At 41.5% G+C, this 15171-nt stretch overlaps 1 long non-coding RNA gene across 1 annotated transcript; it reads right to left on the bottom strand.

Moving 5' to 3' along the window:
- Nucleotides 1-4945: 4945 nt before the first annotated feature.
- On the bottom strand, nt 4946-9504 carry LOC138969353 (uncharacterized). The gene is made up of 4 exons (XR_011456431.1): nt 8246-9504; nt 7492-7573; nt 7056-7149; nt 4946-6496 (listed from the first exon to the last, which is right to left on the bottom strand). It is a non-coding gene; the product is annotated as an uncharacterized lncRNA (long non-coding RNA).
- Nucleotides 9505-15171: the final 5667 nt, after the last annotated feature.

Raw genomic sequence — 15171 nt, 5'->3', positions numbered from 1 at the left:
CTTGACACCAGCTATTAGCTCCCAATGAAATTTTTTCGTTTGGGCACAAGGATTAAGTGCCGTATTCCAACTAAATTTCGCAGCTTTTTATCAAAAGTACCCCACCCTGGTAATCAAAATAAATTTAAAACATAAGGTTTCACACCTCAGGCCATCACGAGAACGATTCACGCGTTAGGACCACAGAGATATATAGAGACCAAAAGAGAGAAGAAAAAAGAGAGAGAGAGAGAGAGAGAGAGAGAGAGAGAGAGAGAGAGAGAGAGGGCGGGGGCGGCAGCAGAGAGTGTTGTTTCACTTGTTCACGGGAATCAATGACAAAACCAGTGACTGACCATACTAATTTTATTTAACGAGGGTTGTGGTATAAGCAATACAAACACGCTTCTTTTCAACCAGCCCTCGCCCAGAGTGGGACTACTCGAATGTTATATATTATACACACGTAAACATAACATAAAAGTATAAATAAAAAGAGAAGAGAGACTGAGAGAGAGAGAGAGAGAGAGAGAGAGAGAGAGAGAGAGAGAGAGAGAGAGAGAGAGAGAGAGAGAGAGAGAGAGAACAGAACAAGAACAAGAACAATTCTTTATTTAACGAGGGTAATAGAGTAAGCAGTGATCTGCTTTTTTACATCTGGCCCTCGCCCTAAAGAGGGACTAGTCTAAAATTGCTAAAGAATAAGCAAGTAAAGAAAACTACTGCTACATGATTATAATAAAATGAAAGTAAGAACATATCATCAATTTATTTAGAGAGAGAGAGAGAGAGAGAGAGAGAGAGAGAGAGAGAGAGAGAGAGAGAGAGAGAGAGAGAGAGAGAGAGAAATCAACAGAGGTTAGTGTTTTCAATTTATTGAAAAAAAGCAAAATTAAGCGGCAACCAGACACGCATCATTATTCTACAAGTTTGTATTTTTTTTTGTTAACATGATTATAAGCTTCAAACAAAGTTTTATCGGGATTGTAGCTCTCAAAAACAAAGACCGGGCAGAGCGAAAGCAGGGTGTGCCAGCGAAAGAAAGGGCACACCGCGGTGGCCGGCGCGCGGGTGTCGGTTGCTGCTCGTGTTACGGCGCTTGGTGGCTCTATTCTATATCTCTGTGGTTAGGACCCAAGCTGTCCACTCTTGCCTAACACTGGCCACCCGAAGAGAGCGAGAGTGAGAGTCAATCGCAAGATCACAGGGCGCATTCCGGGTGGCTACCCCTAATTAGGCCCTGACTCGGGTAGAATTTGCATACCGTGCTGCGCCCGACACTCTAATTAGGCTTACCGCCAGCGAGAGTCTGAATGACATGGGTAAAGGATTATTTTCCAAGTTTAGATAGTGCCGCATCTCTTTGTGAAATCACTGGGCAAAATATGTGAATGTTATGAAATTTTTGAAATCACATGAATTTGTGAGAATAGAAGAGGTTTAAAATTCAGTTAATTAGTTTTTCACGAAACTGGATCCCAGCTGACTCTTCTTGTTAGCCTTTTATTGAACCGATTTTGACAGTTGTGATTTTTATGCCGTGTGAAGTTGTTGAAACTCACAGTCAAATCGTTATGCCGATGCAATTATAATGTGTGAAGTGGTTTCTCGTGACCCTTCATTTATTTTAACTTATCGTCTTAGAATACAGTGTACAGCCTTTGATTATTGCTTTCGAAGTTTGAATCATTGTAGCGTCGTCTCGACAGACATGCAGATAGTAAGTTAGTTGGTTGGAACTGAATTTGACACATATGTTCAGCGCAGTAATCAGTTATTTATCCAAACACGTAAGCTGTTACAGTCTTTTGTACACCTTGAAATGAAACAGAAACGTAACCCTATATTAACTCGCCCCGCTTCTGTATTTACAACACGTTAAAGGTACTGAACTTGTCAAATCCAGGTGCACGGAGCCCCTGGGGCTTTTAGTCATACCTCAGGCAGCGATCCGTTGGAAGAACTACCAAGTTTCATTGACTTGCACCCAAAGAGTCAAGAACTGCGATTTTTTTACGAATTAATTTCCTACTCGGACCCGGCTGGTCTTGGCCTATTTTTGGATCTAAATTTAGATCAGGTAGATCACCACATGCACATCATGCACAACTGAAAAGACACGTCACTAGCAAACTATGTCAGACGTCATCATGAGTTTGTGTAAAACAAAATGGAGGCCGGAATCACTCAGTTGAATCGAACTCCGACCAAACACCACGTAATAACTAGGTTAATTTATGCACTCGCGTGAACAAGAAACTGTCGAACTTCACAGATGTCGTCGTTGGGTAGTTTTGGGTTTGTTTTACTACCATAGGAGGATTTTTGAACTGTAAATGCACTCAGCTGCAACAAAAACGCAAAACGAAGGCTGTGAGCTGCACTGTGCCTTTAAAAATAACAATCCTCCAATGCTGCCGGGTCCACCGGTGTAAACCGTTCGACTCAACATCTGCGAACTGGCCAGGTTTTTGCATGGGATAAATTAATCCTTCGACTTGGACACATACCAAAAGTCAACGCTCTGACCGCTTCATGCGCAGAGTGGGCTTTTTTTATGAATTACTTTTTGCAGATGGACACCAGTGTTAGTTCAAGTAATTAATTCATCAACAACAACAACAAGTCAACTCTGCACAAAAATCACCCAAGTTGTTAATTTTTGGTATGTGTCTAAATAGAGGGATGGTCTTTGCACATATCCTAAAAAGCCTTTACAAGGAAAGAACTGTCCTATGTTACCATCGTGTCGAAAGGGGGGTGTTAATATTATATATTATTCAGTTTCTGTACAAGTTTCCTATTTTAAACTCTATAGGAATGAGATTTATTTTGTCAGCAAAAATGACACTACCATTCTAATTGGCTGGTATTACAACTATATGTATTACTGCTGATTGTTGATAAACTATTCATATTAGTATTAGTAAGCATAGACATAATTTTGACTTTCGACAAAACTCAGCCAACATCATATTTAGTCATGTTCCAATGTCATCAATGACTAACATGCACACTTTAAATGTTAAACATACTTTCACTTCAAAAGTGACGGTGACCGTTATGCGACACTATAATCTTGTGTGTTTACTGTTTATTGACTACCCTCTTAGGGAATTTGATTGGCAGGTAAGCGTTGACGGGGTGCTCTCAGTGACACTGAAAGGCACGAGAACACCAGCTTACACCATTTCCCAGTGTTAGCTTCAGGTACAACAAAAGAGCTTGGATTGGGCTACCAGCAGCTGCTTGAATGATCCCCACTTGACACAATGGTTGAATATGGGAATTCTCTTAGCTACTCGAAGAGGGAGAGAGAGAGAGAGAGAGAGAGAGAGAGAGAGAGAGAGAGAGAGAGAGAGAGAGAGACAGAGAAAGAGAGAAACAGAGAGAGAGAGAGAGAAACAGAGAGAGAAACAGAGAAAGAGAGAGAGCAAGACATAAAGAAAGAGAGAGAGAGAGAGAGAGAGACGGAGACAGAGAGAGAGAGAGAGAGAGAGAGAGAGAGAGAGAGAGAGAGAGAGAGAGAGAGAGAGAGAGAGAGAGAGAGAGAGAGAGTCTGGAGTCTGGATGGTTTATTGATTAGGCCTTGGGCCCATTTCAATTCGGGGTGTACAAAGTTTCAAAATTACATGCTTCATGAATAATAATCATAATAATATTAATCATAATAATAATCATCATCATCATAATGACAGTCGACATGACGACCGTAAAAACAGGCATTTACAACAGCAAACGTTTGAAAATGGACAGTAATGCATCAACACAAAGTCCAGTCTCTATCACACTTCACTCAAATCAAATCAAATCAAATTTTATTTTTTCGAGGGTTGTGGCATAAGCAAAATACAACGAGCTTTTTTTCAACCAGCCCTCGCCCAGAGAGGGGACTAATCTAATCACATATTTACACGGATATTAACGTAGAGAGAGAGAGAGAGACAGAAAGAGAGAGAGAGAGAGAGAGAGAGAGAGAGAGAGAGAGAGACAGAGACAGAGACAGAGACAGACAGACAGACAGACAGACAGACAGACAGACAGACAAAGACAGAGACAGATACACCGAGAGACCAGAGAGGGTATGTTTAAATCGTGATAGCCGTGGTACCTGACTTGTTTGTTTGACAGGTATAACAGATCTAGGCGGAGGCAGGAAGAATAATTATGTTGGTGTTTATTTTTTTAGCCTTTCCATTTTTTTGTTTGGTTTCAATTTTCAGTAGAAGTGGGGCGAGGTTAGCACAGGGATAAAGAAAAAACCCACTAATTTGGTCCCGCCTGACCCTCCCGGGTTCAAGGGGCATGAACAATCAAGAAACCAACAAATATATTTAATTTTCAAGATACTTGGGAAGGGGGGGGGGGGTGGGGGGGGGGGGGGGGGGGCTGAATCTATCATTTTCTGCTTCACTTTCGTTTTGGTGCGCATATCTAGGCTTGATATTCACATATACACCAAGGTGCATTTGAATCATTAGTTGTATATAGGTTGCATAAATTGTTGATTTCGTTAGACATCTTTTTAATGCAACACATGTGGGCATGAGATAGGGACAGAGACAGAGACAGAACACAAGAAGAAGAAGAAGAAGAAGAAGAGGAAGAAGAAGAAGAAGAAGAAGAAGAAGAAGAAGAAGAAGAAGAAGAAGAAGAAGAAGAAGAAGAAGAAGAAGAAGAAGAAGAAGAAGAAGAAGAAGAAGAAGAAGAAGAAGAAGAAGAAGAAGAAGAAGAAGAAGAAGAAGAAGAAGAAGGAAAGTGCCTCTGGATTCCCGCTGACCCATGGGTACCGTCAGTTATGAACGTATGGTTGGGTTCAAACACACACAAGACAAGGAACTTAGTCGATAAATATCGACAGGGGGCGGACAAATGGTTTACATGTGAAATGTGTGTATATGGGTGTGGTTCTGAAACAAACAAACAAACAAACCATGTGAAACCCCCCCCCCCCCCCCCCCCTCCCACCGCTCGCAGGCTGAACGACTGACGTCACATGTCGCTTCGGTCTTTTCCAGAAGAACACCGCGTGTACATAATACACAATTCGATCGCGTAGCACTGCCAATGCACATTTTCGCAACGAAAACCGTGCTACTGTTTCTTGTGTGTTAAATCTGAAAGCAATATAAGTGAACGAACAATTGAAAACTGATATCACGTTACTAAACTCCCAAAAGTAATAAATTACTTCTGACTGCGGTACACAATACATTTTCAAAGCAATTTTTATTATTTTCAAGACATAAAAAATACAACGGAAAAAAAATGCAAGCAACAACAATTTTTTTTAAAGTACAGACTAAATACTGAAGCTCTCTATTTCTCTTTAGTATGTTGGATTCAGGTGTACTTACTCACAGTTGCAGACAGATACAGATTCAAACACGTGTCGAGCGTAAAACAAAAAGTGAAACTAGAGAATAACATGAACCTGAAAACTTTTAAAATATTTGTACCCAGCACCAAGAGAGATTATTGTAAAAAAAAAAAAAAAATGTAATACAAAGTGTGTGAGTTCTACATAAGACAGGAGAATTTACATAGCAACAGAAAACATGCTTGTAAATCACTGAGCACCAACAGTTAAAAATCACTATCGCTCACCTCATGCAGACTGAAATGCAAACCTGCACACATACATACACACAAACAAGGGGGGAGCATCCGTGGACAGGCACTAATGATATGATCAACTGCATATGTAGCTAACTTTGCCCGTCTCACACCTTGTTAATGTTAGTGTCACTGGTACGCAACCTGTTCTTCATGCTCTACTCTTTCCATCCGCGCTGCACCTTGTCCATCATTGACATTGTCCTCAGCTTGTGGTGGACTCGGATTTAAAAAAAAAAAGCAGGACAGCATTTTCGAAAACATCTTCTTGCACTTTCAAAGAAATGTCAAATGCATAAACTGTGTCATAAAAAAGCACAGGCACTGTATCATTGATTTGGCACTGTTGCAGAAAGTCCTTGTCATCAGCTTTCATTTTGGCAGAGCAAGCGACACCCACAGTCCGACGAAAAATGTCCTGCATGTCAAGGAACATTTGCACAATGTTGTCTTTGACAAATGTCAGTCCTCCTCGGTTAAGCACCGTTGTCATGTCAGTTGAAGAATCACAATCACTTTCTGACAGCTCACTGAACCTCAGTGCTTCTAAACAGCGCAGTTTCTCGTATCTGTATGCACCTTTCTTGAGGCCCCAAACTTTCTTTTTTAGTTTCTTCACCACACTCCCAGCAACATACCTGATCACATCCTTCCTCACACACTGGCACCGGTCGGTCATTCGCGTTGTCTTCCTGTTTGCACCCATAGGTTGCTTCGACCAGCCTTTCAAACATCCTGAGGCAAATGGAAGCTGATGCATGAGTCGACTTGGTGACCTCTGTAATGCTTGCATGGCTTGCGTAGTACAATGAGTGAGCCTTTTCCTTGGCCGCGTTCCGGAACTTCCCTCGTAGACCAAGGCATGACTCAAACACCTGAAGTTTGTCCCGAAGAACAGCACCTGTCAAACAGACCACAAAGTCTTACACTTGAACACATACAATAGAACCACCTTTGTATTACCTCAAACAATCTGAGAAAGCGGTTCTTTAAAAGGAGGCAGTCTTAAAATGAAGGAAAATTTACAGAAGTTATGCACAGACAAACTGACAAAATAAGGTCTTAAAAGGGAGGGATTATCAAATTGGGGGGGGGGGGGGGGGGGGTGGTCCACTGTATATATATATATATACAATAATAGATTTTTATTAGTCCATATCTTGGGATAATTCCCTGCCTCGTATAACTTTAAAAGAAAGGCAAACACACACACCATTGTATCCAAAAAGAACACTTGCACATTGACAAGTCTGGAATGTGTACGCGAATGATCAACAATAATTACACGTATGCCATACAGGGAGCACTGCTTACTTGTCATGTATATATGACAGCTTATTCTCAGCGTAACTGAATAACTTGAAATTTAAACTTGAAATTGTTTTACATTATAAGCAAAAGTGAAAACACTACTCCAACAAAATTGTATTCATTCATACAGTGTTTCCCTAAACACTTACAGTCCAAGGTTTTAACATGGCTTCACAGATCAGCTGACAGGCATTCATTTTCTGCAATCTCACTGCACACCTCTTCCAAAAGTGGAACTGTCACCTGTTGACATTTAAAAACACATGTAAATGTACACACAGTGACACAATAAAAAATCATGCGTAATGAGAATTATCCAAAAATATTATATGATGCACTGGTGTCAAATGTGTTATGGTATTTTATGTTATCACAGAATCTAAGTCTTGAAAAATACACATGTTCACACAAAAATATGGCAAATACCACATGAGACTGAAATATACACAAATCTGCAGTAACTTGACTGAGAAATCACAAGCGGGTGTAGTTGTAGGCATCACAATCACAAGACAAACAAATTCTGCCTTTATGTTTAATATTTTTCAACAATAAATGTTGCAAATGTAACGAATAACTTCTCACCTTTTGTGAAATAATACTTTGAGCTTGACACACTTCTGACTGTACAGGGGTTTTCATCAACAACAAAAGTGGTGCTTGCTTCCTGAAACAAAATTATTCAATGATGAAAAGAACTGAATGTGGCAGTGTTCAAAGTGATATTCAAACTTGTATACAACTATCAGTACCTATACTGTAAAACGAGAAGGCTATAGTATGTGTCATTCAGTGTTTTGTGCTGTAACAATGAAATGCAATCAATGCAAGTTCTTGTAGTCTAGAAATAAATACAACAATAATTTCAATTGAAACCACAAACTAGTCAAATAAATTGTGTAAATAGTTGGACAAAGAGATGCTTATTAACCCAGGGAAATAACAGGATTTCTTAGCAAAACTTTCCCAACCCAATTACCTGATTCAGTCCGGCTTTTCTGCTTTTAACACTTACTTTCAGTTTCACTAGAATATCAGTATCACAACTACAAGAATAACAATGGAACAGGAATGAGATTTTGTTTTGTTTTTGTAAACTACATCAGGATTTAACTAGTTTGGAAGCTCTGCTTACATACAAAATACAGACAGTGACGTTCAATCGTGGTGGCTGATCAGATCAGTGCACTGACTGACGGACGATTCGATTTGATCGCTTCACCACGCCTTTCCAACTATGTGCTCCCATACAGTTTTGGTAGATACATGCTTGTGCAAGTATGTTATTAGTATTACCAATATGAATCTTATTTTCCTTTCGATGGTCAGTTTTACTCACCTCTGTAACGGCAGTCACCTCTGCGAATGCTGTCGAAGAATCTAACCGAAAGTAAACATTCTGGGAATCTACGCGCATCGGCCTTGACGCAAGTTCAATACTGAGCCAATGAGCGCCGCGCGGCGCGGCGATCCAGTCTATCTCTTTTGAGGCCTTGCAAGGTTTTGACGGCAACAATAATTGTTGTAGTTCTCTAAGACTTTATTTCTGTTTGATTTGTAATATGTTGGGAAGACATATTTATCAATTGATCAACAAAATAAAACATAATAAAAAACGACACAACGTACGTACATTGTTAAAATTATTATTGGCCAACGTTGAACATTTAACGAAGGCCTCAATCTTCCCGCACCGTGGACCAGATTAGTCTAGTAGGTGCTTGATTTTGGTATTTTGATTTTACATAACATTAAACCTGTCTTGGGGTTTATGGTCATGGCAACAGCCATAATTAAATTATATCATGTATAATATTACATTTCAGCATATTTGAATTACATGTCATCATACCAAACTGTCATACATTTTTATTCCCACATCATTCTGATTGATCACAACCAAACCTACTATCAGTGGACACATCCAAATGTAAGCGCCTGTTCTTGACAACTTTTATTCGATCTAAAAATAGCAACTTGCTGGGTCCTTTGTCGCCAACAGACACTGTTTGGCCTGTAGGTAAAATGTACAATGTATTTTCTGATTTGTGCACAAAAGCTTTTTTTCTTTTTTTCTTTTTTTTAACATAACAATGTTTAATGTCACTGTATGTTTAAAAGACCATGGTCATATTTGTAAAAAAAATGTTAAATTAGAAAATAAATAACATTTTGGTTCATGATTTTTCCTACACCTGTGCTGAAAATAAGAAATAAAAATGTCGGTATATAAGTCACTCAAATACAGCAAGCTATGAATGGCTCGGTTTGAGTTTGTTGCAGTTGACCCTGCACAATGCGACGTATCATGTTTTTGTTAAACAATTTTGACGTCACCCCTCCCATAGGGTGACGTATTTCACAACTTCCTGTGTTACACAAACTCTGTGATGACCAATTTTGACGTCACCCCTCCCATAGGGTGACGGATTTCACAACTTTCTACAGATGAACAATGTTGCCTTCACCCCTCCCATAGGGTGACGGATGTCACAACTTCCTGTGTACACAAACTGATGACGTATTTCACAACAAAATGGCGCTGCCCATGGTCAACCTCTAAACTATCCGTATAGAATGGGGGCGTCCTCGCCCCCATAAAAAGGAGAGGGGAGGAGGAGGGACACATGCTGAAGACGGAAACAGACAAATTGGATCCCCGAAGACCCATAGGTACCCGTCAGAACAGCGGTTGGATGATGAACAAACAGGGGTTGGGTGGGGAGGGGGGGGGGGGGGGTGGAAGAGGAGGTGAGGGGATACTCGGAGACGAGGGAAACATAGGACCTGGATCCCCGATGACTCGTAGGTACCGTCAGTGAAGAGCAGTAGGCTTCACAAATTGTGTGTGTGTGGGGGGGGGAGGGGGGGGGGAGGGGGGAGCGTAGAGGAGGCAATCGAAGAAGGGGTACGCGGAAACATTAGACAGGATCCCGGATAATTCATAGGTACCGTCAATACAGCCGTGGGAATGATTCACACACAAACACAACCACTCACACACACACTAATACAACCACACACACACACACACTGACATGTACACACACAAATACACACACACACACACACACACACGGCACACGCACAAACACGGCACACACGCACACACACAAACACACACGCACGAACGCACACATATACACACACACACACACGCACGCACACACACACACACACACACACACACACACTCTCACACGAGGGAGGGAGGGGGGGCACACGAAGGAGAATTATACAGCAGAGATCCTGGATCCCCAATGACCCAAGGGTACCGTCAGTTCAGCAGTAGGATTAACAAACATACAAAACAGGAGGGGTGGGAGGGCAAGGGAGGAGAGGGGTTGGGTGGGGATTGGACACAAATGCACAATTCTTTTTCATGGGACAGTACAGTAACATCGTTTCAAGGTTTATTGCAGGCAAAGCTGCAGTCACGTTTGTCGAAGCTTGCAGCTGTTGGACGGTCAGTCCCTTTTCAATGGACATTCAGATTCGGAAAGATCCTATTCACAGTCAGTATACCTGTTGATTACGGTTTGAAGGCTGACATGTACATTGGAAGCTGTACTTTGCCACAGCGACTGAGAGAGAGAGAGAGAGAGAGAGAGAGAGAGAGAGAGAGAGATAGAGAGAGAGAGAGAAAAGAGAAAGAGAGAGAGAGAGAGAGCGATAGAGAGAGAGAGAGGGGGCGATAGAGAGAGAGCGATAGAGAGAGAGGAGGGGAGAAGGGGGTGAAAAAGAGAGAGCGAGAGGGGAGAGGGGGTGAAAAAGAGAGAGAGAGAGAGAGAGAGAGAGAGAGAGAGAGAGAGACAGACAGACAGACAGACAGACAGACAGACAGACACAAAAAGAGTACGTCTGCCTCGCACCCCTCCGCCCCCAATATTGAATGAAGTATTATTCTGTTTTTGTGTGTATGCAGCTGCTGCTTTTCTATTCTTTTTCTCTGTTCCCGAGTCTATATAATTTGTCGGTTTTCAAGTACAGGGGGCGGAGAGTTTTGAGGAAAGCCAGGAAGGGCCCAGGCCCGGTTGAATTTCGTGAAATATCCCATTCACGTTTGCATGTGTATTTAAAAAAGCTTCGAGTTTCAAGTGGTAAAACAAATCTGGACAGATATATAAGTCCAAAGGCTATTATGAACACACCTTTTAAACCTGACCCACCCCCACCCCCACCCCACCCTACCACGCCAGGCCTTTGCACTCTGACCCCTTCCACCACCGCCACCATAAAACTGATCAAAGCCCCCCCCCCCCCCCCCACCCATTACACCCTCTTTTTCGTCCGCCCACCCAACTTTTCTCTCCCCCAGAAGACTAAACGCTCCACTGTATTACTTTATCCGCTTTAAAATCGCAGCATTTTCACAATTTTTTCTTGTTTTATGTATTTGTCCATGAAAGGGCATCCGGCTGAACAAAAAAACACATTACAGCGGAATTGATAACCTTGTCAAAACACAACCTCTCACACACTACGCGTTTTCCCGCCGTTCAGTTCATTCATAACTACGGGAAGGTGTTTCTGAATGACAATGTCAGGTGCTCTTGCACGCATGAAAAAAAGGGGTTGGATTTGGTTGAAAGGGCAGACGTGTTCTGCTTAGTGCTGGTTACCTTTTCTTGACCTCTTCGTCGGGACTGTTGTAATTTATGATTATGTTTGAATGGATAAAAGAGCGCTTAAAAAAACCCGCTTGCGACAGAAAGTGGCCGTACTGGCCACTAATGAGTATATTTTAAGCGAGCATGATCATGAAAGCCTGGTAAAATCTGTTTTAAACAGATAAAGTAACAGTTTGTATTATGCTGATGATTCATTTGCAATCCTAGTTTTTTTGGTTTTGTTCCTTTAAAAAAAAAATTCTTTGCAATATAATTTCTCTCTCCCCCACCTCCCTTGCTTTTTCTTTGTGGTGACATCCGCTTTACTTTTGTTAGTGATTACCCCCCCCCCCCCCTTATTACCTTCCTTTACTCACACCTTTCTTTCCATTTGTTTCTTCCTTACATTTGAATGATTATGTGGATTTTGTATAATACAAAAAATCCACCTGTTTTATTTTACATATGCCTCTACCGCCCCCCCCCCCACACACACACACTCACATCCTTTTATCTTTCTCCCAAAGCTTCCATCCAAGATTTGTTTTGTGTGTATGTCCGACGGAAGAGTATTTGATCTTGAATTTAAAGAAGACAATACAGTGTCAACTACGATATTGAAGACCATGCAAGCGCTACAAAATAAAAGAAGACGCAAAACTTCTTTCGTTCCATCACCATTTTACCCTTTCTTTGACATAAAGGCGTTTACCAAGGTCGTGCACTAAAAAAGAACTCATACATTTCTGACGTTCACCTGTTCCTTCGTCTACCTGTAGTCGTCACTTGGAACAGGTAGTATTCACATTTACACCTGCCTAGGACAAACCTCCGAGGAGACACTCGAAAATGTAAGGGATGAACCGAGAGGAGTCGACCACGAGGCTTTGCCCCGGGCAACCTCTGTTTGTTACAACAGGTTGGTACACAAGATGTCACTCACCTCAGCGTCTCCACTTTTTTCTCCCCCTCTCAACCCACCCCACCCCCCCCCCCTCGCCGTCTCCGGCCCTCCCGCTTAATGTGACCCCTCGTGTTGCCCCCACGCGCATGCAAAAAAAGAAAGAAGAAAAAGCCAGTGTGATTTGATCTCGACAAAAAGCAGCGCCACTGAGTAAAACTCATATCTTACCTATGGGCTTTCGATAACTCAGTCCTTTTTTTTCTACAAAATATGATTAGTTATTTTATTTATTTATTCATTTATTTAGCGATTCTTGAATTAAGTCACCACAGGCCTCTGAACATATCTGAAACTTTCACCGGTGATACACTAGTACCGGGGGGAAAAGAAAACGGGAATCACAGTAAGATCGGTTTCGAGTCTTTTGAAAATAACGGCAACGAGTTTTGCTGACGACGGCAGAAAAAAACCTGCTGAGGAATGTTCCACCTTGACATATTTTCCCCGAAAGATATTTCCGAGGCAGGTGTTTCTTAAACAAACAAACCCCTCTGCATCCTGTGACTGGGGAAACCAAAATCATAATCCGATCGAACGACACAATAGAATAAATAACCTTGGTAGCTGCGCGCGCAGTCTAGCCGCGAGCAGTATTCTGTCCCGCAGACGATTAACTCGCAATTCATTTTGCTTAAAGGCACCCTCCTTCCCGCGTACACGATTGTGTTCACCGGCCTAGAACTGTCCAGATGTTCCCATCGAAGAAGAACACCCTTTCCCTTAGCGATACGCGTATTTACGCTTAGATTTTAAAGAAGACTTTTCCATATTCTATTTCAAGCCTAATTCTAAGTTGACTAGTAATGACATCAATCATTTTGTATTCATAATTAATAATGGACACATGAGATAATGTATGTGAGAGTGCGGTATGGATGTGTGTGGTTCTGGATATGTGTGTGCAGATGTGTGAATTGTTATATGTTTCGAGAGTGTGGTTTAAATGTGCTGTAATATCTGTGTATACGAGCGAAAAAAACACCAACTCTGTTTGTCCTACATTCAGATAATACAGTTGTATTGGATTGAAATAGCTTGGTCGTATTCAGTGCAAATTCTTTCTTTCTTTATTTGGTGTTTAACGTCGTTTTCAACCACGAAGGTTATATCGCGACGAGGGAAAGGGGGGAGATGGGATAGGGGAAAGGGGGGAGATGGGATAGAGCCACGTGTTAAGTGTTTCTTGTTCACAAAAGCACTAATAAAAAAATTGCTCCAGGGGCTTGCAACGTAGTACAATATATGACCTTACTGGGAGAATGCAAGTTTCCAGTACAAAGGACTAAACATTTCTTACATACTGCTTGACTAAAATCTTTACAAACATTGACTATATTCTATTCAAGAACCACTCAACAAGGGTAAAAGGAGAAACAGAATCCGTTAGTCGCCTCTTACGACATGCGGGGGGCAGAGAAATAAGGATGTGGAAAAGAAGACTTTTGGTAAGTGAAATAAAGGTGATGGATCCAGTCAGGTAGAAATAAGACAACAAGAAAAGAATTGGAAAACTGCAGGGAATAGTAGGGAGAGTTTTCTTGGAAGGAAATATAGGTGAAAGGACTGATAAGGCAGAAATAAGACAAAAGAAGAGAAGTAAAGGGGTGGGGTAGCTCTGTGGAAACACTCCCGCCGCGTGAAGGCGACCCCATGGGAGCGTCAGTGCAGATAGAGATAGATGTTTTTACGATATTTTTGTATGAATCAATCAAACTGATTGACATAGATGTCGCTCACTCTGCACAAGAAGCAGCCAGACGGCTGACGTTTGATGTGTGTTAAAGTTAAAGTGTGCTCTTAGGCCAAAAAAAAAAAGTTGTATGTTTCTGGTAACATGGCTACACAAAATAGGGTAGGTAGGTAGGGATATTTTTGTTTTGTTTTCTTGTCAGGGTAAAAAATAACTATACAGTGACGCAAAGAGACTAGACTTACTATACAAAGAGAAAGACAACACATTACAAAACAAATGAGACAAAAGGGATGCGGGGTTATCCCCCTTGTGTCGTCTGCCGTCTGTTACTTTCGTTTTTTTGCTTTTTTTTGCTTTTTTTTTTTTTTTACAAATGCAATAAAAAAGTTGGCGGGAAAAAACTAGGTAGGGTCGGGTGACCAGAAACATACAACTTTTTTTGTGTGCCTTATCACGTGAAAAAAATCTGAACCGATCTGTACACATAATGTGGTGGTGAATATATGTTCGCTTTCACGAGAAGGAAGGTGCCTTTAAACCCTCAAACTGCATAGCTAGTCAAAGGTATCATTTCATTGTCAACAGTAGTTACCGAACTGAACAAGTGTATTTACCGAGAACGCCCTCTTTCTTCAGCTGCTGGCACGTTAGCCGTTCTGTGCTTTCAATGTCGTCTGCTTCTTATCGTTTAACGCGCTTGGGTTGTCTCCCTTTCACAAAGTGGGACATGGCTACCCTGGAAAGCACCTGTTCTAGTGGAATGCTTGCTGGCTGAGTTTGATTGGTTGACCGGGCGATGGTTAATGGTTGATTTGTTGGTGTTTCCTGTCGCTACTGTCGCTACTGTCTACTTATAACCACCGAAGGACGGGTCTGAGTTAACATACTGAACTTTGACCTGACGTACATTTAGTGACAAGTGACGAAAACCCAGCGTACAGTCAGCAAAAGTGTGTTTTAGTTGTGTGTGTGTATGTGTGTGTGTGTGTGTGTGTGTG

Source organism: Littorina saxatilis, linkage group LG6 (assembly GCF_037325665.1).
Source record: "Littorina saxatilis isolate snail1 linkage group LG6, US_GU_Lsax_2.0, whole genome shotgun sequence".
NCBI lineage: Eukaryota > Metazoa > Mollusca > Gastropoda > Littorinimorpha > Littorinidae > Littorina > Littorina saxatilis.
Note: the sequence above shows the minus strand (reverse complement) of the source record. Positions and strands in the feature narration are given on the sequence as shown.